This window comes from Leucopleurus acutus (assembly GCF_964270905.1).
Source record: "Leucopleurus acutus genome assembly, chromosome: 18".
In the NCBI taxonomy this organism is placed as follows: domain Eukaryota; kingdom Metazoa; phylum Chordata; class Mammalia; order Artiodactyla; family Delphinidae; genus Leucopleurus; species Leucopleurus acutus.
The window spans coordinates 68,631,982-68,657,749 of NC_139160.1; the positions used below are offsets into that span (position 1 = coordinate 68,631,982).

General features: G+C 44.4%; 1 protein-coding gene across 3 annotated transcripts in view; it reads right to left on the reverse strand.

The window, feature by feature from the left end:
• The window catches only part of GGACT (gamma-glutamylamine cyclotransferase), a 45,972-nt gene extending 29,894 nt beyond the window's left edge, over positions 1 to 16,078 (reverse strand). For 2 of the 3 annotated variants that reach the window (XM_082859192.1, XM_082859190.1), the window contains exons 1-2: positions 15,996 to 16,078; positions 11,345 to 11,509 (exon numbers count right to left, since the gene is read on the reverse strand). The gene's annotated coding sequence lies outside the window, so the exon portion shown is untranslated. Of the gene's footprint in view, positions 1 to 11,344; positions 11,635 to 15,995 lie in introns of those variants that run through there. The other variant, XM_082859191.1, reaches the window with a different exon arrangement.
• Between the last annotated feature and the right edge of the window lie 9,690 nt (positions 16,079 to 25,768).

A 25,768-nucleotide genomic window follows, 5' to 3' on the forward strand; every position in this document is an offset into this window, starting at 1 on the left:
TGTAGTGTAACTGAAACTCTTATAACACGGCTTCTGGGAATGCAAAATGGTGCAGCCACTTTCGAAAACGATCTTAAAAGTTTGGGCTTCCCTGGTGGCGCAGTGGTTGAGAGTCCGCCTGCTGATGCAGGGGACGTGGGTTCGTGCCCCGGTCCGGGAAGATCCCACATGCCGCGGAGCGGCTGGGCCCGTGAGCCATGGCCGCTGAGCCTGCGCGTCTAGAGCCTGTGCTCCGCAACGGGAGAGGCCACAACAGTGAGAGGCCCAAGTACCGCAAAAAAAAAAAAAAAAAAAATTTAAACATATATTTATCATATAACCTAGCAATCTCACTCCTGGGAATACACCTGCCATAAATGATTTCATATATTCACATAAACACCTATACCTAAATGTTTATAGCAGTTCTATTCATAATAGGCAATAGTTAGAAACAACCCAAATGTCCACAAACGAGAATCCATAGATAAATTGAGGGATGTAGATATAATAATATGCATAAATCTCAAACGCATATGCTGAGTGAAAGAAGCCAGACACATAAGACCACATGCCATATGATTCCAATGACGTTCTGGGAAAAGCAAATCACAGCGACAGAAAACAGAGCTGCGACTGCTGGGGGCTGGGCACAGGGGAGAGAAAACTGACGCAAAGGGGCATGAGGTACTTTCTGAGTGGATGGAAATGTTCCGTATCTGATTATGGTGGTGATTCCATGAGTACATACATTTATAAACATTCACTGAAATTTTTAAAAATTCATTAAACTTGAAATATTAAATGGGTATATTTTATCACATGCAAATCAATAAAGCCTATTTATTCATTTTAAAGGCCTATCAAACATCAGCATTTGAACAAAGTCCTTTTATCCACCATGATTTTACTTGCTTCTTGTAAAACGTTCATACTCCATAAACTTTAGGCCTTTTCTTTGCCAAAGTGACCCACCCATTCCTTTCTGCTCCAATTTGAATGAAGATGGCTGAGAAGCCTTTTCTCTTTTAGCTTCTACCCAGGGGAGCTTCACTGAAGTCCATTTCCAGAGACAACGTGAATCACCCTGGAGTCAAGTTCCAGCCTGTGTGGCACTGCACTTCCCGGCTGGGTGAAAACCCCTTCCTCAGCCAGGCCCTCAGGAAGAAAACGTCCCCAGGACATCAAGTAAGAACCTGCAAGGCCTGCTGACCATGCCTATCTCTACTGTTCTCCCCAAATGACCCTCCCAGTTAAAGACTCACAACCACTTCACCTGCCAGCATCACTTGACCCCATTAGATCCCTTTGGCTTGCCTGCGTTCTTGGTTCTGTTTGTTATAGGCATTTCCATTTCACATAATAGATCTTTGTTTTGCTAGACTCCTGTCCAAGTTTTCTGTTTATGTTTTAGTGTGGTCCTGGGACAGAGTGTCCTAAAGTACAACGAAGTTATTTTCTAAAGAACCAGGAAATGTGATCTAGCAAGACTGATGTGTATGTGGAGAAATCTTTGATATCCAGAATATCTCCACGGCCCAGACTGCACCCCTCCCCCATCTCCTCCAGGGCTCGGCATCGTGGGGGTCATTTCATCCCAAGCACACACCCCCAGACCCCATCAGTCTCGCACGGTCTCATCTACCCAGTCCCAAGAAACAGTCCTCTCTTTCCTCCCTGATTTTCGACTCCACACTCATTGGTGAGCCCTTGGCTATACTCACCTATGTCTCATTAAACGTTAATATTCCTGGGACACTTTTATCTCTGTTTCAGTATTTCAAGTTATATTTCTCTTATTAACGCGCCATTGCTTATCTAAACCTCCCTGAACTCACCATCAATTATCTAAACTTCCTTGAGCTCTGTTTTACTGGTTTTCATTTTCTCATACACGCAAAAGTTCCCTATTAGTTACAAACTGCCCCAGTGAGCTGCTTATTCCTGATTGTTATTAAGAGGTAAGACCCACCTCTTGCCTCATTGCTCCCATTTCTGACCCAGTTTGGAGCCTATCTTGCCACTGAGGGCTCTTCTGAGACATGAGGCCTCTCTTTCCTGGTGATACGAACACCCGAACAATGTGATTTTGAAACGTGCACAGTGCAGGCCAAACATTCTCCACGTGGGCCTCTTTTGCTATTGTCAAAAGAAAAGCAAATCTGTGTGTCAACGTCCCCTTACTTAGAAGAACGCAGCCACGGTGCTGTCCGGGGATGCTCTTCACACCTCCACCTGGGGCCCCAGGTGGCAGAAGCGGTGCCAGGGGGGTCTGGCTTCGGGATCAGACAGGCCTGGGCAGCGACGCTGGCAGATGACAGAACCTCTGGGCCTCTGTCATCTCCTTCTCTGCCCAATCGCTCAGCCGTACTTCACAGAGAAGGGTGGCACCCCAAGACAGCACAGGAAAGCACCCAGCATGGAGCTTTCCACGTGCAGGTACCCAACAAATGGAGTTTGTCTTAGTCTGCTCGGGCTGCTATAACAAAATTACCATGAATGAAATGACTTATAAACCACAAACATTTATCTCTCACAGTTCTGGAGGCTGAGAAGTCTGAGATTAAGGCACCAGCAGATTCAGTGTTTAGTGAGGGCCCACCTTCTGGTTCACAGAGGGCATCTTCTCACTGTGTCCTCACCTGGCAGAAGGGGCCAGGGAGCTCTCTGGGGTCCCTTTATAAGGGCACTAATTCCATACATAAGGGCTCCAACCTCATGACACAATCACCTCCCTAAGGCCCAAGATCCAAATAACCATCACACTCACTGGAGGTTAGGATTTCAACATATGAACCTTGGGGGGACACAAACATTCAGGCCACAGGTAGTAGAGTTATCTTGAATGACATAAACAACAAATAAAAAATTATTAGTTCTGCTCAAAAGATCACCCTCCAGAGTCTCCCCACCCTGAGAAGACAGCGGAAACGGAGCCTCACTGCCTGGGGCGTCTTCCAGGCCGTATGCAGCAGTGGGCTTCAAAGGGACTGGGTCCAGGGAAGCCCCTGGGTGACCTCACTCAGCCTCACTGGGAGCAAACTCCCATCTTGCCTGCCTCACAGGCTCCGCCACAAGGTCAAATTAGCGGAAGTACGCAGAAGCGTTGCTACGTGGAGAGGAGCTGAGGTCTCCCAAGACAGACGGAAAGGACCCAGGGCGTGCTGGCTGTTACGTGAGCGAGCTCAGATGCCCCCAAGTCAGCCCCCAGAGACCCCAGCCCCACCAGCAGGGCCAGAGCCACCCAGTGAGGCAGCTCTCAGAGTCTCAGCCCCCAACCGTGGAAGGGTGTCTGTTGTTTGCAGCCACTGATGCTGGGGTAATTTGTCCCGCAGCTAGAGGGAACACATCCAAAGTGTCAAGGCCAAGGCTCTTCGTGCTGGCTCACCATCCAGACCCGTCTCTCCCCACCTCATCCAGACCGGGCCTCACACTGCCCTGGGGGTGCGACCTGTGCCCCCCCATGCTCACGAGGCTGCCACTGCCTCAGGCCACTCCTCAGGCCTCAATGTGCAAAATCCCACTCAGCCTGCAAGGTTGCCAGGTCACCTCAAACACCCTCCCTTGGGGGCAGAACTGACCCCAGAACAGGCAGCTTCATCGCAGGTCCACCCAGGTCTGTCTCCCCATCTGCTAGGAGGCCCAGACACTCAGCGTTCAGCCCTCGGACAAGGGATGGGGCGGGCGTCCAGGAGACGTTTGCTCAGAGAGCTGCCAACCTGACGCCCCTCCCGCCACGTGTTCATGTCCGTTTCCCACCAGGACCCCCTCATACAACCATGCCACAGCCCTCAACAGCAGGACATCAGCACAGGCACTGGACCACCTTCTCTCAGACCCCTTTCAAGTTCTGTCACTTGTCCAATGATGTTCTTTATAGTGAAGGACCTCGTGCAGAATCCCAAATGCATTCCTCATCTTGTCTTTCAGTTTCCTCCAACCTGAAACAATCCCTCAGTCTTTCTTTGACTTTGATTTTCATGCTCTTTCAATGATTTCAGGCCATCTGTTTCTGTTCCTCAACTTGTTTTTTTCCGGCTTTGCCTCATGGTTAGATTCAGGTCACCCATCTTCAGCAGGAATCTTCTGGAAATGATGCTGTGTTCTTCTCACTGCCTATTGGATGGCACATGACTCCAATCTGTCCCATCATTGATGACGTTCACTCCGGTCACCCAGTGAAAGTGGTGACTGCCAGGCTGCTCCCAGCTTCACGGTGAAATTATTCTCCCCCAAGCCCCGCCTGACACAAGTTGATGAAAATTTCATAAGGAGATACTTTGAAACTGTAAAAATCTCATTTACCATCAAACTTGCCAGTTGTTCACTTATCCATCTGTATCTGTATTCCCCTACGTGAGGAAATGTTGCACTGGGCCTCTCCAAGAGCTTGCTGAGTCCCCAAGAAAACCACCATCTACAAGGACAGTCGAGGACCCCCTCCCTGTGTGAAAACACTATGCAGGGAGCAGATCAAAGCTCCGGCCCCAAACACCACTGCATTCAAGAGAGGTGGCAACTCACAGCAGCGAAAACGGTCCCGGCTCGCCACCAATCCAAAGGGAGAAAGTGAAAAATAACCTCAGGAATGGGGGGACCGGACATGAGAACCACTCTTTTGGAAGTCCTAGGCAGACTGCAAAATCAGCCAGGAGGCCAGGCTTGTTGTGTTTCAGATTCAGATTCATCTGAATCTCTGCAAGGAAAACCCAAAGGGCTGTTTATTTAATGGGAAGACACTACAGAAGTTTCTCTACTTATAAATTAGGACAGCAGTGTAATTTCTCGATACTGTTCCCACATCCTTCGGATCACAGGTGTAGGTGTTACTCCGGGCAGCGGGGGAGCAGGGTGTAGGCTGAAGGACACACGCTTTTGAACTGGACGTGTTTCATTTCCAAGTCAGGTGAAACCCTGCTGCCTTTAGTGGTGTAACCTCGTTCAAGGTGTTTCATCCCTCTGAACCTCAGTTAACGTCACCTAAAAAATGGGGATAGGGCTTCCCTGGTGGTGCAGTGGGTAAGACTCTGTGCTCCCAATGCAGGGGGCCCGTGTTCAATCCCTGGTCAGGGAACTAGATCCCACATGCATGCTGCAACTAAGAGCTTGCATGCCACAATTAAGGAGCCCACAAGCCGCAACTAAGGAGCTGGCCTGCCACAACTAAGGAGCCCTGGAGCCACAACTAAGGAGCCCACCTGCTGGAACTAAGACCCGGTGCAACCAAATAAATAAATATTTTTTTAAAAGGGGGATAATAATGCCCACCTCAAGGACTGATGTATGAGGATTATATGAGGTAATGTATATCAAAACTCTGGCATGTGGTGATTTTAATAAGTATTGGTTCCCTTCTGAGAGAGGGTAAATTACAGAATTATTATAAGGACTAAACAACAGAATGTATCACAGATATAGAAGTGCCTGGCACAGAGCTTGTGTCCAACAGACATTAATTCCTTTTTAACTTATCCATACAAAAAGCCATATCCTAGTTATCTAGCACGGTTGAATGGTGTTCTTTATAATGAAGTTTGACCTGTTACACGCAGAAAAGAAATTGTATAAATAAACCCTCTCTGCATTAGTAATATAATTATAAAAATAATTATAATAATATTATAATAGCTAAGAGGTGGAAGCCACCCAAGTGTCCATCAACAGATGAACAAATAAACAAAATGTGGTCTCTACGTATGATATTCAACCTTAAAAAGGAAAGGACTGGGCTTCCCTGGTGGCGCAGTGGTTGAGAGTCCGCCTGCCGATGCAGGGGACACGGGTTCGTGCCCCAGTCCGGGAAGATCCCACATGCCGCAGAGCGGCTGGGCCCGTGAGCCATGGCCGCTGAGCCTGTGCATCCGCAGCCTGTGCTCCGCAACGGGAGAGGCCACAACAGTGAGGGGCCCGCGTACCGCATTAAAAAAAAAAAGGAAAGGACTCCTGGCACATGCTATAACATGGATGAACCTTGAGGACATTATACTAGGTGAAATAAATAAGTCACAAAAAGACAAATACTGTGTGATTCCACTTTATACCAGGTACCCAGAGTCATCAAATACATAGAGACAAAGAAGAATGATGGTTGCTGAGGGCTGCAGAAAGAAAGGAGTGGGGAGTTGTCATTTAGTGGGTACAGAGTTGCAGTTTTGCAGGATGAAATAGTTCTGGAGATCTGTTGTACAACAATGTGACTATACTTAACACTACTGAACTGTACACTAAAAATGATGGTAAATTTTATGTTTTTTTCAACCACTATTAAATATAAGAAAATTAATTTTTAAATGATGCACCTTGTAGGCGCTCATAATAACACAGGGTCATCATGCTGATTCATTATGGACTGTGCTGCAGATAGATCTATGCAGCCTGCAGTCCAGAGCCAAACCCGTATTCAGGAGTTGCTCTGGAGTCCTCTTTCTTGAAGAAATATCTCCGATTTTTAAAAATTCATCTGGTAAAGCAAAAAGTGGAACTTGATATCTTTCACTAAATATTATTTGCCATTACCATTGGAGAATTTTAAGATGTTAAAATAGGAAGAAGCTTTAGAAATTACTTTTTAAAGTAGAATAAAGTGAAATCTAGACTTAACCGTACTAAATCATTTGCCTAAGATCATAACTACAGGTAGAAATTATAAGAGCTGGAAAGAGAAAGCATCTCCTGGCTCACTCTACCATCCACTTCTATCAATACAATGGACTTTAGCTCTCCAGAATTCCTCACCTCTGAACTGCACTATTTAATACGCTGCCACCAGGGGGCAGCAGGTGTATTAGCCTGGTGTTACAAACCCAGGTCTTAAAGCCCCAATACATTTCCATTATGCCTTCCTCCAACCCTCCTCCAAGAAAAATATACCTAAGACTTAATAAATGTCAACAAGCATCAAATTTAAAGAACAGCCATAACAACTCTTAAAACAAAGACTTGGGTCCAATGGAGGCAACATCCTTACTAATCCTTCAGTATGTTTGACTTACTCCAATCCTAATTGATTTAAGGGTCAATTCACATTAGTTTTTTTTTTTCTTTTTTTGGGCTACGTTGGGTCTTCGTTGCTGCGCGCGGGCTTTCTCTAGTTGTGGTGAGAGGGGGCTACTCTTTGTCGTGGTGCGCTGGCTTCTCACTGCGGTGGCTTCTCTTGTTGTGGAGCACGGGCTCTAGGCGCACGGGCTTCAGTAGTTGCGGTGCGCAGGGGTCCGTAGTTGTGGCGCACGGGCTTAGTTGCTCCGCGACATGTGGGATCTTCCCGGACCAGGGATCAAACTCGTGTCCCCTGCATTGGCAGGCGTATTCTTAACCCCTGTGCCACCAGGGAAGTCCCCATATGTTAGTTTTAAACCAAAAATGACTTAACCACAGAAACCCATGCCTTTTGTTTACATTTTGAACCTAATTTTCCTAGTATTTGGCCTCCAAGGCTTTAGACCACAGCAACCTCAAGCCCATCTGGCCACCTGTCCTCAATCTCCCTTCCTCTGTCAGGCTCGGCTTTTCTTTCTGATGCCCTATGTCACAAGGGAAGGTCTGTCAATTGGTCTAACCCTCCAGCAACTTTTCAGAAGCAAAAGCAGAGAGGTTCTAGTCACAAAACAAAACCTATATGGATACCGTTCTTCCAATTAGATGACAGTAATGTCCACTCTTTTTAAACGATAATACTACCCACTGGAAGCTCAAACCACAGCAGCTAATGGGCGAGAACTGAATTTAAAAGACAGGCCCTCCCTCAGCAATGGCCTTGTCCACGCTGAGACTTCACAGTTTCACCTAATGCTAGTGGTGAGGTGACGACAACAGCAGGAACATACTGGAAATTAGTCCAGGAGTCAACTCCACACTTTCAAGCAACAGTGACCAGTGACCATGGTCCCTCAATCATCCAAAGGGAGATGCATGAGCTTTATTTCACAAATTTCAAATGGTTTTCTTCCTTCAGCTCGACATGCTTTAATAAGGAAAAAGGGATTGAAACGCAAGCTTTTTCTACTGCCTCAGACATATGGAAGCAGTCCATTTTTAAACTATAACAGTGTTCACCACAGCTAAAAGGCATTCAAAGAAATTACTCTCTGTTTATGTCCATTTGCTCTCGTGTCATTAACTATTCACCCATCAATGTAATCCAGCATAAAACTGACGGGAAGAGCAATCACGGCACTAACGGTAAAACAGGAAGGAGACACGCACAAGATACATATGTACGCGGTGATACAATGGATCACTGCAAAATGGATCATGTACCCAGACACTATTCTGTAATCCTCTGCCAACTATGATGTGTCAGCTGGTGAGATTCAAGAAAGACCTTAACTATGTAAAATAATCTGGTTTTAATTTACTTATTTTCCAATATAGAATATTTAACATTTCAATGTAGAACATCACCAGAAAACCAAAAATATAAGATATATAAATTTAATTCAGTAACATTCAATTGATTTAAAATATTTGAGCGTTAATTACCCCTTCCTGCCATTGTCATCTGCACTTAGGAGGATACAGCAGATAAATTAATGAAAATTATTAATATTTCTACATCTCATGATGGTCTTAATAATTTACGAGCATTAAATGAGTTTTGAAAAGCAGTCTTTAAGCCCTTATTTTTGAGAAGAATCACAATCGCTTTGAATTACTCTTTCTCCCTTGATTTGGTTTTCTGCAAAGTTAGATGCAGATTATGAAAGCCTAATAAAAGCTGTGAGGGGAAATTAGTACATCTTCGAAATGAATAAAGAACAGTTAGATGGCATTCTTCAGAGCATTTATGAAGAATAAGTCACTGGTTTTTTTTTTTTTCTTGTCATTTTGTTATAAACATTTCCAGCCCTTTTCAAAAGCAGAGCACAGTAAGCCCTCGTGTACTCACACAGCATCAGGATCCATGCACCATCCCGGGTTTGCCGTACCTGTTCCATTTGCCCTCCTTTCTTTGTTTTTTGAGTTTTTGTTCGTTTGCTTGCTTCTGGAGAATTCTGAAGCAAATATCTGAAACTATGTCATTTCACCCCTAAATATTTTGGTACTGAATTTTACTTAAAAGTTTAGTTTTTATTTTTTTAAATAAATTTATTTTTGGCTGAGTTGGGTCTTCGTTGCTGCGCGTGGGCTTTCTCTAGTTGCGGCGAGCGGGGGCTACTCTTCATTGTGGTGTGCAGGCTTCTCATTGTGGTGGCTTCTCTTGTTGTGGAGCACGGGCTCTAGGTGCGTGGGCTTCAGTTGTTGTGGCACGTGGGCTCAGTAGTTGTGGCTCGCGGGCTCTAGAGTGCAGGCTCTGTAGTTGTGGCACATGGGCTTAGTTGCTCTGTGGCATGTGGGATCTTCCCGGACCAGGGCTTGAACCTGTGTCCCCTGCATTGGCAGGTGGATTCTTAACCACTGAGGCACCAGGGAAGCCCAAAAGTTTAGGTTTTTAAATAACTACAATCCTACCTAACAATGAACAGAAAATCGTTAATATGCTGTATTCATATTTCCCCAGTTGTCTAAAATAGCCTGTGTGGCTGATTTTTTCAAAGCAAGATCAAAACAAAGCTCTTTGTCTTTGCTTTGTATCTTGCTGAAGTCTCTTTTAATAATAATAGTGGATGTGTGCCATCTTAGCTTAATTCAGAATGCTCTTATTCTTATGTCTACCTTCTATTTTTAACTCAGTGTTTTACAATAGTTGCATGCTCTCATGCTTTCACTCTTTATTATTAGAATTTATATAAAGTAAAATGACCTTTTTTGTTGTATAGTTCTATGAGTTTTAAAGTTGACTGATTCCTGTAACCATATAGAGCAGTTCCATCACCAGAACTAACCAGCCGCTTTCCTGGCTGGGTGCAGGGAACCGTGAGCGGGCGGGGGCCAGGGCGGGGGGCTGGGGTGGGGGTGTCCGAGGGACACAGCGCTGCTCCCTCTCAAGTGGGAGATGCAGAGTCGAGAAAACACATTCTCCTCTAGAGCCTCCAGGAGGGGACACAGCCCCTGATTTCAGCCCAGTGACACCCAGCTGGACTCCTGGCCTGAAGAACAGGACAGTCAATCGGGGTGGTTTCAGGCCATGGAGTTGGCGGCACTTGCTCTGGCAGCACCAGGAAACTAAGACAAAGTCAAACCTGCTTCCTCTAGTCGCCCAGCCCTCGCCTGGGCCCTTTCTCTGCTGTCACCTTGCCCTCCTCATTTCGCCACAAAGGAGGGCACTTTTGATTAAAAGATGTGTTTTCCATGTCTCACATCTCCACTCAAAAGTCTGCTCCTCTGAAAAGTTCTCCCAACCCTACTCAAGCAGCCCAGGCGAGGTCATGACCCCGCTCCATACCTCTCTCAGCACCTGCTCCTCTCCCGTGGCCCTGGCTTGACTGAAGTTACTGTATTCCCTTCCTCAGAGTCTACACTTGAGCATTTACGAAATGCTAAGTACCACGCAAAGGAATTTACGTGCGTTTTCCCATTCAAGCCGCCCCAAAACCCTATCAGGTAGACACGATTATTATCCCGCATGTTTTAAATTAAAAAGTTCAAAATCACCCAGCCAGTATGTGGCAGAGCCAGGTTTTGAAGCCAGGCAGTCTTAACACAGGAGGTGGTGTCCTCAACCATGACATGAACATCTGCCTCTTATGTGAGAAATATACGTTCCGAGATCTTGCGCCTTTATTGACAAAATACTCCCAGTATTCAGCACACAGTAGATAATGGTTGCTGAATACGAATGGGACAAAATGGCTTTTCCGCCTACTGTTCTTTTTTTTCAGAAAACTTTTTTATCTTGGGAAGTCAAATATATACAGAAATAATGATATAATGATTCCCCCAAATACCCATCTCCCAACTTCAAGACTTATCAATGTAGGGCCCATTTTAAAGCCAAAATATTATAGTCTTTGGTAGAAAGAGCCCCCTTCAGTATTCTTTTTCAGAATCACATGTTCCTAGTTTTCGTCATTTATCTGTGTTAACACAGACTTTTAAAAAAATATCTTGAAATGGGCAGGTCTTTCAAAACAAGGAAACTGTAAAGGGGAGATTGACATTTTTTCCCTATGTTAAAATTAAATGTTTCTGCAGAGTGTAAGTACTGTAAACAAAGTAAAAAAAAAAAAATGGGGAAGTAGTTGTAACATATATGACAAAAGATTAGCACCCTCAATGTATAAAGAATTCTTACAAATCAGTAAGAAGAAGACCAAAGGCACATTATCTGGAAAAATGTGTTCAGGGAAGAACAGACAGTTTCCCTACTATTCCTAAAAGACAGAAAGACAGGACTTCCAACTGACACTCTTATCAACATACTTCCTCTGGTGCTCTACAGTTTAGGAACAGCAAACATTCCAGAAAAGAGGAAAAAAATAACTCTCACCTGTAAGCTTGTTTCTTCAAAACCGCGTTGCCCTGGAATCCCACATCATAGTGAGTCTGAGTCTGAAAAGCATTTGACCTCAGAATCCTTCTGAACAGGACACCAGAAGCCGTCCCGCCTCACAGCATGACCAGAAGCCCATGGACAAGTATCCAGTTCTCAGTCCTGCCAGGGGTGAGATGAAGAGAAAGGGGAGTGAAGAAAGCTTAGAGTTTAAGAGATGAGGGGCTTAAAAGACAAAAGCACTTCACCCAGCCCCTTGGATGGCATCTCAGAGCTTGGGGGTGGGCCATGGAAGGAACTGCCGTTCAGTGCAAAAACATGATCCACCAGCCCGAGGGGCCGCAGGATGCCTAGAAGAGCAGTAAGCTCGCACTGGCCTAGCAGAGGGGTTCAAATTTCTGGACTTTCTTGAGAAATAGCAGCTACGTCCTCTCCTTCAAGTAAGGAAAATGAGAATGGAAAAAAAGTGTATCTTCAGCCATCAGGCAAAGCTTATTTTAGGAATATGGAGCTTCCTGAATGGGGGTTTCCGAGTTTTTTGAAGCCATAAGTTTATTTAAAAAAAAAAAATTCGGACCACCAAACCACATCTGAAGTATACTTGCCATGAATGGTGACTCTGACTCTAATTAAGCCTTTAGATCTACCTTCCAGCTTACAGGAGATACAGGGGACAGAGGAACAAGCTAAACCACACTATACAGAAAGCTGAATAAATCCAGAATGAGAGCCACCCACAGCCAACCTAGCAATACCAGTAAATCACTGGCATTAAAGAAGCCCACAGGACTGCTCTAGACCAGGATCGGCAAACTCTGGCCCTCAGATACCTGCTGCCTGCTGGTGGAGTTTAAAACAAAAAACTTTGAAAACAAAATTTTATTGGAACACAGCCATGCTCATTCACGTTCGTATCATCCATGGCTGCTTCTGTAGGATAACACAGCTGAGTAGCTGCAATGGAGCCCACATGGCCTGAAAAGCCTGAAGAGTGAGTAACTGGCCCTTTTCATTAAGTTTGCCAACCCCCTGTCCTGGATTAAGAGGCAACAGATACTCAACAAAACACCACGTGTGTCCCATTCTGATTCACACAAACCAAAAGTAAAAGTGCATTTCTGAGGCAATCAAGGAAATCTGTGGACTGGGTTTTAGAAAACATTAAGGAATTATTGTCAATTTGATTAGGAGGTGACAATGGTATTATGCTTATACAAGAAAATGCCCTTTTCTGGAGGGGTACACCACACTGCTTAGGGGTGAATATTGTTATCTGCAATTTAAACTGCTTCAACAAGAAGATAAAGCAGATATGGCCAAAAAGAGAAATCGTTTTAACCAACTGTTAAATCTATTTGATGGATATATGGAAGTTCATTATACTATTCCCTTTACTTTTATATTTGCTTTAATAAAAAGGGGGGGAAAATCAGAGCTTTAATCAAAAAGTAGAATTTATCTCCAGACAGCCTTTCTCTCTAGGGAGGCCTCCCACCCTCCTTGCAGAGTTTCGCCCATCTCTCTCACAATGGCTACCTTTTAAACTTCTTACCTTGCTCCAGGCATCCACCTCCAGGAATGCCCGCCCCCCATTCCACTCCTCTGCCTATAAAACTTCTACTCTGGGCCCAAGGTAAAGCCCAAACGTGACCTCGCCAAGTCCTCCGGAGGGAATTCATCTCCCTGGGCTCCGACTGCTTTTGGGCATTTATTATGCTTCATCCTCCTTAACATTTTAGCTATTGACCATGTCTATTACCTCATGATGCCATACAAACCCTGAGACTTCCAGTAACTTGGTCTTCTCTGTAAACCCATTGTGTATGGGGTGGGGTGGGGGGGGAGGGAAGGTAATAACACCTTTCACAGAGTAAGCTCTGCCTACACAGCTCTCAGATCTAATCAAGGCAAGGCTGACTTGCCCTGAGCAGTTTCACCGACCCAGAGACCTTCAATTAAAGACCAAATTCCTGTTAAACAAGATGCTGGCCCTGTTTAACCAACACTCTCTTAATAAAATCTCTCATCTAAGGGTTACCTCTGGATGGAGGAGGTTCTAGAAAAGACTGCTAAGATCACTTGAATTTTGTCCTCCTGTTATCACCTTCCTTGGGACCAGTCCGTCTGCAAACACTGCAGCACTCACCTCCACGCCAGCCTGCAGGGGTTGCCCTACCCCCTCGGAAAGGCCCGGCTGACTGTGGGTGCAAAGCCCTTCAATGACTCCACTTGGAAGAACTGACCCAGATTGGAACGTTCAAGAGATCTTACTACATAAAATAAGAGGGAAATGTACAGGTAATTAAAAAACTTAAACAGTATCGGTTTCTATCCCTGCTCTATTCTATATACTTCCTACTGCGGCTACCTGAGGCCAGCGTGAATAACCACCTTCTCTACAACTAGTGCTAGTCGTCAGCACCCTTGTTTTCGAGGTCAGCTAGTCCAAAACCCTTCTGTACAAAGGTCCACCAATTAGAAATTAATTTACCTTTGCAAACTCAGCGTTTGAAATACAAATGCTCTCTACCCGGGCAGCCTGCTTATTCAGGGACTTCTGGCTTCTCCTGGGAGTCAGTTCAGGAAAACAAGGCATTTGGGGAAAATGAGGGCAACCTGCAGGGGCTCTCCACATTAGCATTTCAATTAATTGAGAGAGACCAGGGAGAATGTCTTCAATTACAGGAAAAAGTACATAAAAACGTGTGTGTAAGACCTACTCTTGGGCTTCCCTGGTGGCGCAGTGGCTAAGAATCCACCTGCCAATGCAGGGGACATGGGCTTGAGCCCTGGTCCGGGAAGATCCCACATGCCACAGAGCAACTAAGCCCGTGCGCCACAACTACTGAGCCTGCACTCTAGAGCCCGCAAGCCACAACTACTGAGTCCACGTGCACAACTACTGAAGCCCGCGCGCCTAGAGCCCGTGCTCTGCAACAAGAGAAGCCACCGTAATGAGAAGCCCACACACCACAACGAAGAGTAGCTAGCCCCCGCTTGCCACAACCAAAGAAAGCCCACGTGCAGCAACGAAGACCCAACTCAGCCAAAAATAAATAAATAAATAAATTTATATATTAAAAAAAAGACCTACTCTTTATATTGGTCAATCCAACTGACTTAGAGACCTTTCAGTTTTTGGGGTTTTTTTAACATCTTTATTGGCATATAATTACTTTACAATGATGTGTTAGTTTCTGCTTTGTAACAAAATGAATCAGCTATACATATACATATATCCCCATATCTCCTCCCTCTTGCATCTCCCTCCCACCCTCCCTATCCTACCTCTCTAGGTGGTCACAAAGCACTGAGCTGATCTCCCTGTGCTATGCGGCTGCTTCCCACTAGCTATCTATTTTACATTTGGTAGTGTATATATGTCCATGCCACTCTCTCACTTCGTCCCAGCTTACCCTTCCCCCTCCCCGTGTCCTCAAGTCCGTTCTCTACGTCTGTCTCTTTATTACTGTCCTGCCCCTAGGTTCTTCAGAACCTTTTTTTTTTTTTAGATTCCATATATATGTGTTAGCATATGGTATCTGTTTTTCTCTTTCTGACTTACTTCACTCTGTATGACAGACTCTAGGTACATCCACCTCACTACAAATAACTCAATTTCGTTTCTTTTTATGGCTGAGTAATATTCCATTGTATATATGTGCCACGCTTTCTTTATCCATTCATCTGTCAATGGACACTTAGGTTGCTTCCATGTCCTGGCTATTGTAAATAGCGCTGCAATGAACATTGTGGTACATGACTCTTTTTGAATTATGGTTTTCTCAGGGTATATGCCCAGTAGTGGGATTGCTGGGTCATATGGTAATTCTATTTTTAGTTTTTTAAGGAACCTCCATACTGTTCTCCATAGTGGCTGTATCAATTTACATTCCCACCAACAGTGCAAGAGGGTTCCCTTTTCTCCACACCCTTAGAGAGACACTTTAGTTTTTAATACAGGATTTCTCCCTGGGACATTGAGCAAAATTAATAACCTGCTTTGAGAAGACGTGGCCACAAGTCTCATTTTCTTATCAGTTCAATATTAACAGTCAGCCTGGAGTCAGAAAGGTGTGTTCAAAAAACCGTGCACCTATTTAGGGTTTCCAGTGCAGCTGCGGTGCTCTTTGGCCAACAGAGTGAAAGCTCAATAACCATATTTCGTAATCAGGCAGTAAGAGAAATTTCTCCAAAAACTCAGCTGTGTCACTAACGGCTCCAAAGAAAGCTGAGCTCAGAAACTGACAAACGCCAGAAGTTTTGTGTTTTTTTTCTTTTGCAGCTTCTGGTCTCCTCGCAAACAAGAATCTCCAGTTAAAAACAGAATTTCTCTAAAGCGTCAGCCTCATTATACTGCGAGACACTTTTAAAACTACCTTCTAAACGGTCTTCGCTTCTTCCTTACTGGGAAGGGGCAGCGTGCACACCTGCAGGCAGTTCCCAACTCTCCCTGCCCCCCGTCGTTCTGGCGGTGGCGTCCGCCTCGCGCCGCGCGGAGCAACGTGTGGACGCGCGTAGCGGCCCCGTGTCCCCCCGCTTCCAGCTGGTCCCACAGGCGCCCGCGTCCCTTCACGGCCCAGGCTCTGCCCCAGCCCCTCGGCGCCCCCCCGCGCCGCCCCTCCCGGACTCTCCCTCCCCGACTCACGCGGGCCCCGGACTCCGCCCTGGCGCGACGCGCCGGCAGCAACACCCCGAGTCCCCGGGGCCTCTAGGGCACCCTCGCGGCGGGGACGGGGACAGGCACAGGGACCCCGGCTCGGCCCGAGCCCGGCTCCTCACCTGCCTCGGAGCGCGGCGCCGTCTGGGAGAGCGGGCCAGGGGGGCGGAGCGGAAATCCTGGCTGAGGCTGGCGCGGCCGCCCCGGGAGGCCGCCCCCGGCGGCGCCCCCTGGAGGAGGGATCGTGTACCTGCCTGCGCGGGCCGCGTGCACACCTAGGCACGCGCCGGGAGCCAGACGGGCGCACACGCTCTAACGCGTCCCACCGGAGCGTCCAGGGTCAGCCTTTTGAGTCCATGTTGGACCCCGATACACCTGGGGACACACCGCGTCAGATATACACACACACACTCACACGCTTAGAAATGAGCCAACACCTGGGGATGCGTCCTGTAGGGCAGATGCACAAGGTGATGACCAAGGCCTCACACTCCAGCATCCACTCTCAGCGCCGATACCATACTGGGTACAGATAATCATATAGTCTTGATACTGCCACTTATTTACCAATTCTCCATTTTCAGTTAAAACTGTGGTTGTAGGGGACAATGGAAGTAATGACTTACCGTCTGTTCCTGGATCCTAGGACTGAATTTGAGCCCCAGAAATTAGAGGAGTGAAGACCAAAAGCGGAAGGAGAATTTTTTCTGGAGACTGTGTTCATTCTGGGCTTAAGCAATGCTACTTTGGGGACCCAGATGGCAAGAATGGCATAGCGAGAGAGAAGGGGCCCCTTCTGCCCCTCCCCTCACAAGTACTAGTCGTTGGAGTAGCAATAATCCCCCTAACTCAATGTCCACCTTTCCACTTTCTCATGTATGTGGGCTGGATCCACGTGGTTTTTACAATCTGATTTCTATTCAAACATTTCCAGTAATGCTGATGTGGTTGTGTTTTGAACAGATTTTCCTAAAGAAATCTAAAAGATCAGATTCATAAGCTATAATTTTCAGAGTTCTTTCTTGTTTGGGGAAGCTCATGATTAAATTTAAATTTATTAAAAATCTTGTCTGGTGTATATATATATATATATATATATATATATTTTTTTTTTTTTTTTTTTCGGTATGCGGGCCTCTCACTGCTATGGCCTCTCCAGTTGCGGAGTACAGGCTCCGGACGCACAGGCTCAGCGGCCATAGCTCACGGGCCCAGCCGCTCCATGGCACGTGGGATCTTCCCGGACCGGGGCACGAACCCCTGTCCCCTGCATCGGCAGGCGGACTCTCAACCACTGTGCCACCAGGGAAGCCCTGGTGTATATTTTTAACATACTATTTTTAAAGAGTAGCAGTAGCATCTTAATTTTTTTCAAAAGGCAGAATGGTTCCATTTTATTTATTTATTCTTTTTCTTTGAGGGAGGAAGATCATGTCAGCAAAGGAAAGTGTGAGGAAAATACATGAATAAATAATTCTTCCAATAAAGGAAAATTAAAGATGGTAACAAGGTGAGTGTTAAAGCGCATTTAGTGCCAGATAAGGCTGGGAGAATCTGATCCAACATAGATTAGGGTCTGTGGGATGAGATCTTCAGTTTAACTGTCAAAAAAATAACCCATAGACAAAAAACGTGGTCCCAGATGGGCTGCATTAGCAGCACCTGGAAATTTAGAAATGCGAACTCACAGGCCACACCCCAGACCTTCTGAATAAGCAACTCTGGGGAGTGGGTCCAGTGAAAGAAGTACACTTTAACAAGTACTTCTTTTTTTTTTAAATGGTAATTTATTTTTTTCCAGTTTTATTAAGATATAATGAAAAAAAAAAGATATAATGGACTTAGAGCGCTGTATAAGTTTAAGTTGTACAGCATAATGATTTGACATATATATCATGAAATGATTATCACAATAAGGTTAGTGAACATCCATCATCTTATATAGATACAATAGAAAAAAATTTTGTGTGATGAGAACTCTTAGGATTTACTTTCTTAACAACTTTCATATACAGCATACAGCAGTGTTAATTATATTTATCATGTTGTCCATTACATCCCTAGTACTTATCTTACAACCTGAAGTTTGCAGTACCTTTTAACTACTTTCATCCAATCACCCCACCTTCCACCCTCGGTAACTACAAATCTGATCCATGTTTCACTGTTTGTTTGTATTTTCTTTTGTTTGTTTTTGAAGTGTAATTGACCTACAACACTGTGTTAGGAAAAAAGTCACAGTTTCTCAAGGAAACTGATTGGTCAGTGTAGACAAGTCTTGGCTTCAGTTTAGGTTTGGTGGGTTACACAGGAGCCCTTAGCAAGCCAACTACTCTGGTAGGTTTTAGGAACTGAGTTGACTCATGGAGGCTGTCAGTTGCATGCAAATTGTATAGGTGAGTCCCTCACCGAAAAGGTTTTAGCCCACCATCAGCTGTTTTTCTGGTCTGTTGCTCTGCGGTCCACAATCTCCCATACCCTCCAGGCTCAAGGTCAAGCAGCTGGCAAAAAGCTATGCCCGGGTTCAAAGCTCGGGCACAAACATTTCCTTTATCAACTCAAAGGATTTAGACTAACAAATTGCCTTTCAGTGGAATTATCCAGTTTGGCCATTTTTGTTTTCTAAATACCAGCAGGTAATTGCCAAGCTCTGTTTTCTAGACTTTGGTGTTAGATGTCTAATTTATATTTGACTGAATGCACTGCTACTTAGTATTATGCAAAAGAAGTCAACTTCATCTCCTTGTTACCCCTCCCACATGTCTCCAGAATTGCAAGGACCACACAATAGATGGGAAAATGTCTTCTGCATCTCTTGAAAAGATGCTTATAATGTGAAATAAGCAACAGAACCAGGGTGCTATATACAGAGCTTCAAGTCTAACTGGATAACACTATAAAATCTCCTGAAATATTATCAAATTATTCTAGTAAATTATTACAAATTATCATCTTTGGCCCTAAATAACCTGCAAACTAAATCCAGCCCACCATTTGTTTTTGTAAGCTAACAATGAGTTTCACATTTTTAAGTGCTTGAAAAAAATCCAAAGAAGAAATAAAACTTCATGACACATGAAAATTATGAGATTCAAATTTCAGTGTCTATAAAGTTTTACTGAAAATACAGTCATGCTGACTCATTTATGGGTTGTCTATGGCTTTTTTTTTTATATATGACCTTTTCTTTTTTTAAAAAAATTAATTTATTTATTTACTTATTTTTGGTTGTGTTGGGTCTTCGTTGCTGCATGCAAGCTTTCTCTAGTTGCGGTGAGCAGGGGCTACTCTTCGTCGCGGTGCGTGGGCTTCTCACTGTGGTGGATTCTCTTGTTGTGAGGCACGGGCTCTAGGCACGCGGGCTCAGCAGTTGTGGCTCGCCGGCTCTAGAGTGGAGGCTCAGTAGTTGTGGCACGTGGGCTTCAGTAGTTGTGGCTCGCAGGCTCTAGAGCACAGGCTCAGTAGTTGTGGCGCACGGGCTTAGCTGCTCCGCAGCATGTGGGATCTTCCTGGACCAGGGCCCGAACCCGTGTCCCCTGGGTTGGCAGGCAGATTCTTAACCACTGCGCCACCAGGGAAGTCCCTCTATGGCTGATTTTTGGGATAGCAGCAGAGCTGAGTAGCCACCACTGAGACAAGGTGGCCTGACAAGGTGGCCTGCAAAGCCTAAAATATTTTCTCTCTGCCCTTTTACAGAAAAAGTTTGTCTATGCTGCTCCATAGTCTTTTGCTCCAGTCACCATTAAAATCCCTGCCTCTTCGTTCCGTGATAGTTGATTTATGACTGCCTCCCTCCTGGACTGAGTTCCATGAGGTCAGACCTGTCTCCTTTGGATGTTTCCAGCACTTCCCACCATGGTACCCAGAGTAGGTATTCAGTAATATTTATTTCATTGAACTTTATTTTTTGATCATTTCCCCTAGGTAAATCAATATGAACTTGACAAAAAAATCAACATAGGATCCATTAATCAGGATAATTCAGAATATTTGTATGTCACAAAATAGAATTTAAAAATTCTGCAAATAATGGGATTCCTTGCTTCCATTTTCTAAACCAGGTTCTAAAAATTTGCTGTTAAATTTGAAAGTGGCAGACTTATTTTTTCCTTGTCATTCTGTTGAGTTATTTTACTTAGTACAACAGGTCTCATTGCTAAACAATTTCCACGGCAAAGAAATTAATGAGAGGAGAAAACCAACCTCATGAAGCTAGGTTCATTCACGTTAAATGCAATCCTGGTATTTCTGGAATTATTGTTTTAAAGATGATGTGCGCTGCTGTCAGATATTTAAAAATAAGGCATTGACCTTTTCTCCACAAAAGATAGGCAATATCTTGTCTAAAAAGGTGACAGAATTTTCCAAGCAATTGCAGTTCAGATGGTTTATGCTCTTCTTGCCTACCTTCTGTATTTTTGGAATAACAAGCAAAGACCAGAGTAAAGCACTATATGAGATATATAACTGGAGGATAACTGAAAGAACTCCCAGAAGAAAGTAATCTGACCGACCAGATATGCCATCCACCATGGAGGAAGCTAATTACATTGCAAAGAGGCCACAAACCAATCTCTAACCCTGTAACATTGCTGCCATTGCTCTGCTTAAAGCCAGAATCAAGTTATTTGGTCCTGCTCTCCAAACAGCAACTTTTTAAAGGAAATAATGGTTGCCTGGTGCCTGGCAATGTGGACATTACAAGGGGAAATGTGGCTTGATTCCCTTGAGCCGTCGATGCAGGAAATGAACACATATTGAGTGCTCCTATGTGCCTGGTACAGTATGACTCTTTCCTCACATTACCCTTTGAACCATAGTATGAAGCAGATATGATCATTCCTGGTCTACATATGAATTGGCTCCATGAGGTTCAATAACCCATTCAAAGACATGCTGCCAGGAAATAAGAGTGTCCATATCCAGCTGAACCTGAAACTCATGCTCTTTAACTTAAGGGCTAAAACAAGGTAGCTGGGTCATATGTGCTGAAATGTGTGTCATCTGCACTAATAATTCTATTTTGGAACTTCTTTGTTCAAAGTGCTAGTTCCAATGGATAACGCTGTACGTATGGTTCTACCCATGAAGAGCTTTCACATACATGATCCCATTGGATCCATACCCCTGCATTGCACAATAAAGGCCAGGTAGAGAATTTCCTCCACTTTACAGATGAGGTAAAGAGGTTGGATGGCCTGACCAGGGTCATAACGATTAACTGTGCCCTGTCTTAGCCCAATCAAATATCTCCAGTACAAAACCATCATTGGACAAAGTCAGATTTATTGGCTCGTTGCCATGGGGGAGACCACACACCCATGGAGCCCTGAGATGCCTCACCAAACAAAGATGCAGTTAGGAGGTTTGGCGGGGAGGGGGGAGGAATTTAAAGGTAATAGTGTTTTTACAGGCTGAAGGCAAAAGAGGGATGCCTGCCAATGGTCAGTATCAGGTCTGGACAGCAGAACAGACCCAGGGGCTTATGTACTTAGAGACCAAAAGTTTTGATAGACGTGAATGGGTGTATCCAGAAATGCTTTAAATGAAGTTCTGCACGTGGGTTGGAAACTGAGGCTGCTTGTCACGTCAAAGTGCCTTGGACCCTCCAGGTGGAGCGGGATGTTTCATTCTTCCTGATGATTTCAAACAGCAACATTTCTGACAGTGCCCTTCCAGAAGGTTTCTCCAAGAGTCATAAAGCAGCAGTCGCCCTTAGAAGTGGGTTCCTTGACACATGACAACTTCAGTGTGTCTATGGGAGAAATGTGGTTTCCTGTTCACTTCCCAGCTGCCTTAATCTGTGCTATGTCAGCCTGATGAATGGCAGAGCAGAATTGGACTTTTGTCAGTCTGAGGGACTTTTTACCTTACCAGAATATATCAGGACTAGAAAGCTTCACAATATTTTGTTTCCACAAGAGTGCTGGAATTTCAAACATTCTTACATTACACAACAGATTTTTTTAATGAGGGTTTATATAAGCAGCCAAAGAAGGTCACTTTGCAAATTTTTACAGTGGACTTCTGTACAAGATTTAGTGTTTTTCGTTTTTTGTGTTTTGTTTTTAAAAAGGTTAAGCATCTAAGGATATTTGAAGAACACTGGTTTTGTCCAACTCTCTCATTTCATGGAGGAGAAATTAACAGCAAAAGCAACCACCACCACCACTATTTTCATTAGAAGCAACTGAGGCATATGCAGTAATTAGGGGACTCATTCCAGGGCCCTGGTAACTAATGACAGGATTGGAAGTGTTTGTATCTAATTGAACTGTTGAAGCTTAAAAAAATGACTTACGGCAGTGAAGCTGGCCCTAGGGCAGATCTCACACTCCTGGTCTCTGTTCTTTCCACCTTATCACCTTGCTTGCTGATGTCTGCAGATTCCTAGACCAAGTACTGTAAAAGCTGTCACCCATATACATTATCAGAAAGTTCTAGAAATGAGCAGTTTTGAAAATTTTCAAGACACATCTCAAGTCTATTCAGCAAAAGTAATGCTATTGAAACGTAACTGCTGAAACAGAACTGTTTTTAAATGATGGATAAAACTGCAATTTAAATCTACAGGGAAAATGTTTTCTGAAACACAAGTAGGAAGCAGAAAGCTTTATTGGCCCTGGAAAAATACCACATATTTAAAAGCAAAATGATTAGAAATGCAGGACACTCAAGGCAGTTTTGATAAACAGTGTAGCAGGTTTAAAGTACTTGTATTGATAGAACTAATCAGACTTAGAACACAAGTGATAAAAATATAAACCTGAGAGTGTTTATGGGTCATTTAATTACAGGATTAAAAACCTCAAGAAAAGTGAGTGTTATTCCTCCTTCAATTATTTATTGAATAGTATTATGTGCCAAGCATGGGTCTAGGGCTTTATAAACCTTTTCTCATTTAAAATTTCCAATAAGTCTGTGAAAAAGGTAGTATTATCCCCCATTTTACAGATGAGGTTCTGAGCTGCTAAAAGACTAAGTTACTTTACTGGATTCCTAGGGGGGCCAGGCATGGCCACAAACTGGGTGGCTTTAATAACAGAAATGCTCTGGAGGCCAGAGGTCTGAAGTCAGGGTGTTGGCAGGGCCACCCTCCTTTGAAGGCTCTAGGGGAGGATCCTTCCTTGCCTCTTCCAGCTTCTGGTGGCTCCTGGCGTTCCTTGGCTTCTGGCAGGATCACTCCAATCTCTGTCTCCACCTTCTCATGGCCTTCTTTTCTCTGTGTGCCTCTGTGTATCCTCTCCTCTTTTTAGAAAACACCAATCATTGGTTTCGGGCCCACCCTAAATCCAGGATGGTTTCCTCTCAAGATCCTTAACTAATTAGATCTGTAAGACCTGATTTCCAAATACAGTCACATTCTGAAGTTCTGGGTGGACACGAATTTTGTGGGGTACACTATCCAACCCACTACACTTGCCTAAGGTCTGGTACATGGAGGAAAAACGAGGTTCCAACCTGGGTGTAATGCAGATTTTCCTTTCACATTCAAGCTTTATGCCCCCCAAATGCCAGTTATTTCCAGACGACCACCAAGAGAGTCACACAGCATACAGAGTTTCGTGAGGAGTTAAAGGCATGCTTCAGGAAAGAGTCTGCCTTGCACCCCTGTAGTTCGGCCAACAATCTGAGCAATGACGCCTCCCGAGTCCTGTTCACTCAGCATGACTCTGGAGACACAGGCTCCCCAGTGTCTCCCCCACCTGCTGGGCAAAGCCATTTAGTGACTACATTTGGTTACCTGAGTTTCCCACATGGTGTCTCCTTTCCACCAATGCGCCTTATCACAGCTTTATTACGAACCCATCCATGGCTCTCTTGAAGAAAGATTTCTCTGTGATGTCACACATGTTCCTTGCTTTAGAAAAAAAAAAATTATTTCAAATAATGCAGCGATTTACAAAGTAGAAAGTGAAGAGTCTCTCTCCTCCTTACTTCTCGCTCAGAAACAGCTCATGTTAATATCAATATAACTGCAATTCCTGTACATTTAAAGAAAAGAGATTGGAATATGAGAGAAGAACAAGGGAAAAACCTTAATATTTGACAGCGTTCTCTTGGCTCCTGTCTCCTCCATTGTAGTTTCTTGTCTCCTTCATCCCAACCAAATTGTCCCACACGGGGCCTTTGTTTCTCTTCCTTTGAACTAGAAACCAGCTTCTGATTTTCATTTTATGAGGAACATTATTTGAAAAGAGCCCACAGACAAATGAATACCTTCTTGGTAGAATTTAAAGGCACAAGAGATTTAGACAAGACTCTGTGTGATTTTAAAATAAGGCTGTAGTATTCTATAATTATATTTGGTACTTGTTAATGAATATTTCAAGCAACATGAAATGTCTCACTTTACTGAAAATCAGGGTTACTCAACACTTAGGATCCTTCTATTTGGGTCAACATGGCAAGAAATCCCAGATTCCCCTTGTCTTTATTCAATACAGCTGACTCTTCAATGGAGTTTATGTCTCAATATAACTTATTTCCCCCGGATGCCTGGTGAAGTTTTTACCATAAACATGAGGCCCAAAGGAGAAGGTAGAGGCAATTGAACCAATATCTGTTCCTATGAAATAGAGAAGTCAACTTGATTTGATGTTTCACTGCCTCCAGGAAAAACGAGATTCACCAACTAATGGAGAACTTTGAACACAGGAGAAGGAAAGGAATGTCCTGACAACCTGTGACCCTGGAACAGCTGCAAATATAAAGATGTGAATGAGTCACGGGGGTCCTGCTGACTCCCCAGGAGTCCCCTGGAAATGGGGGCTGGTAACAATGCTCAGTCCCCGAGTCTACACCAGCATGCCCGACCTGGGCACACAACAAGGGTGAGATAACATGGATGGCAAGCTCCACGGGGCAGGAATCATCTGTTTTCATTTTTCATCATATCCCCAGCAGCTAGCACACTGCCATTGCACAGTCTGTGCCCAACGAGATATTTTGAAAAAGGTAATAGCATAAAAGTAGTACAAGGGATCCTGGGGATGGGACAGTTCTGTATCTTGACTGTGGTGATCTCACAAATCTACATGTGACAAAATGGCACAGATTCTGTCCCTTCCACTAAAAAGCTCTTCACTGATCTTTCATCTAATAATTTTATTCACTGCTGATCTTTGCCTGAATCAATTAATTCATTGGAGACACAAAAAAAAAGGGATGATTTTCTAATTGCCATTCTTTCAACATTTATTGGCTTTAATTAGCCTATAGAGAAGACTATTTTCCCTCATCAGCTATGGCTATTTCGTAACCATGTAATTGTGATAGGCATACTGTATCTAGTTTTCAGAAGGGCATCTGACTTGTCCACTCAGGAAAGCCTTAGGGACAAAGATGAGAAGTAAAGACCAATATGTCCACATCTGTCCCCGTCTAGATCTTGTAACATACAGGGGCTTTATTTTCTCTTTGCTAGGGTCAAATTCCACTTGATTTTGGGTCCCATCCCTTCCTTTCTTCTCAAGGACCTTATTCCCTCTCTAGTTTATAGCCAGCCTCTCCCTCTCAACGGCACTGATCTGGATGATGAAACGATGGGTCTCATCCCCTTACCGACCCACCTCCTATCCATCACCAATTGATTCCTATGTATTTCTCAGGTCCGTCCACATTTCATCAACTTGACGGCCTCTTCTCTACACCAAGCCACCTTCATCTCTACCCTGGATACGTGCAATGGTCTCTTTACTGATCTGCTCACGTCTTCTTTGCCTCCCTCCAATTCCTTCCCCACCAACAGTCAAAGTGAT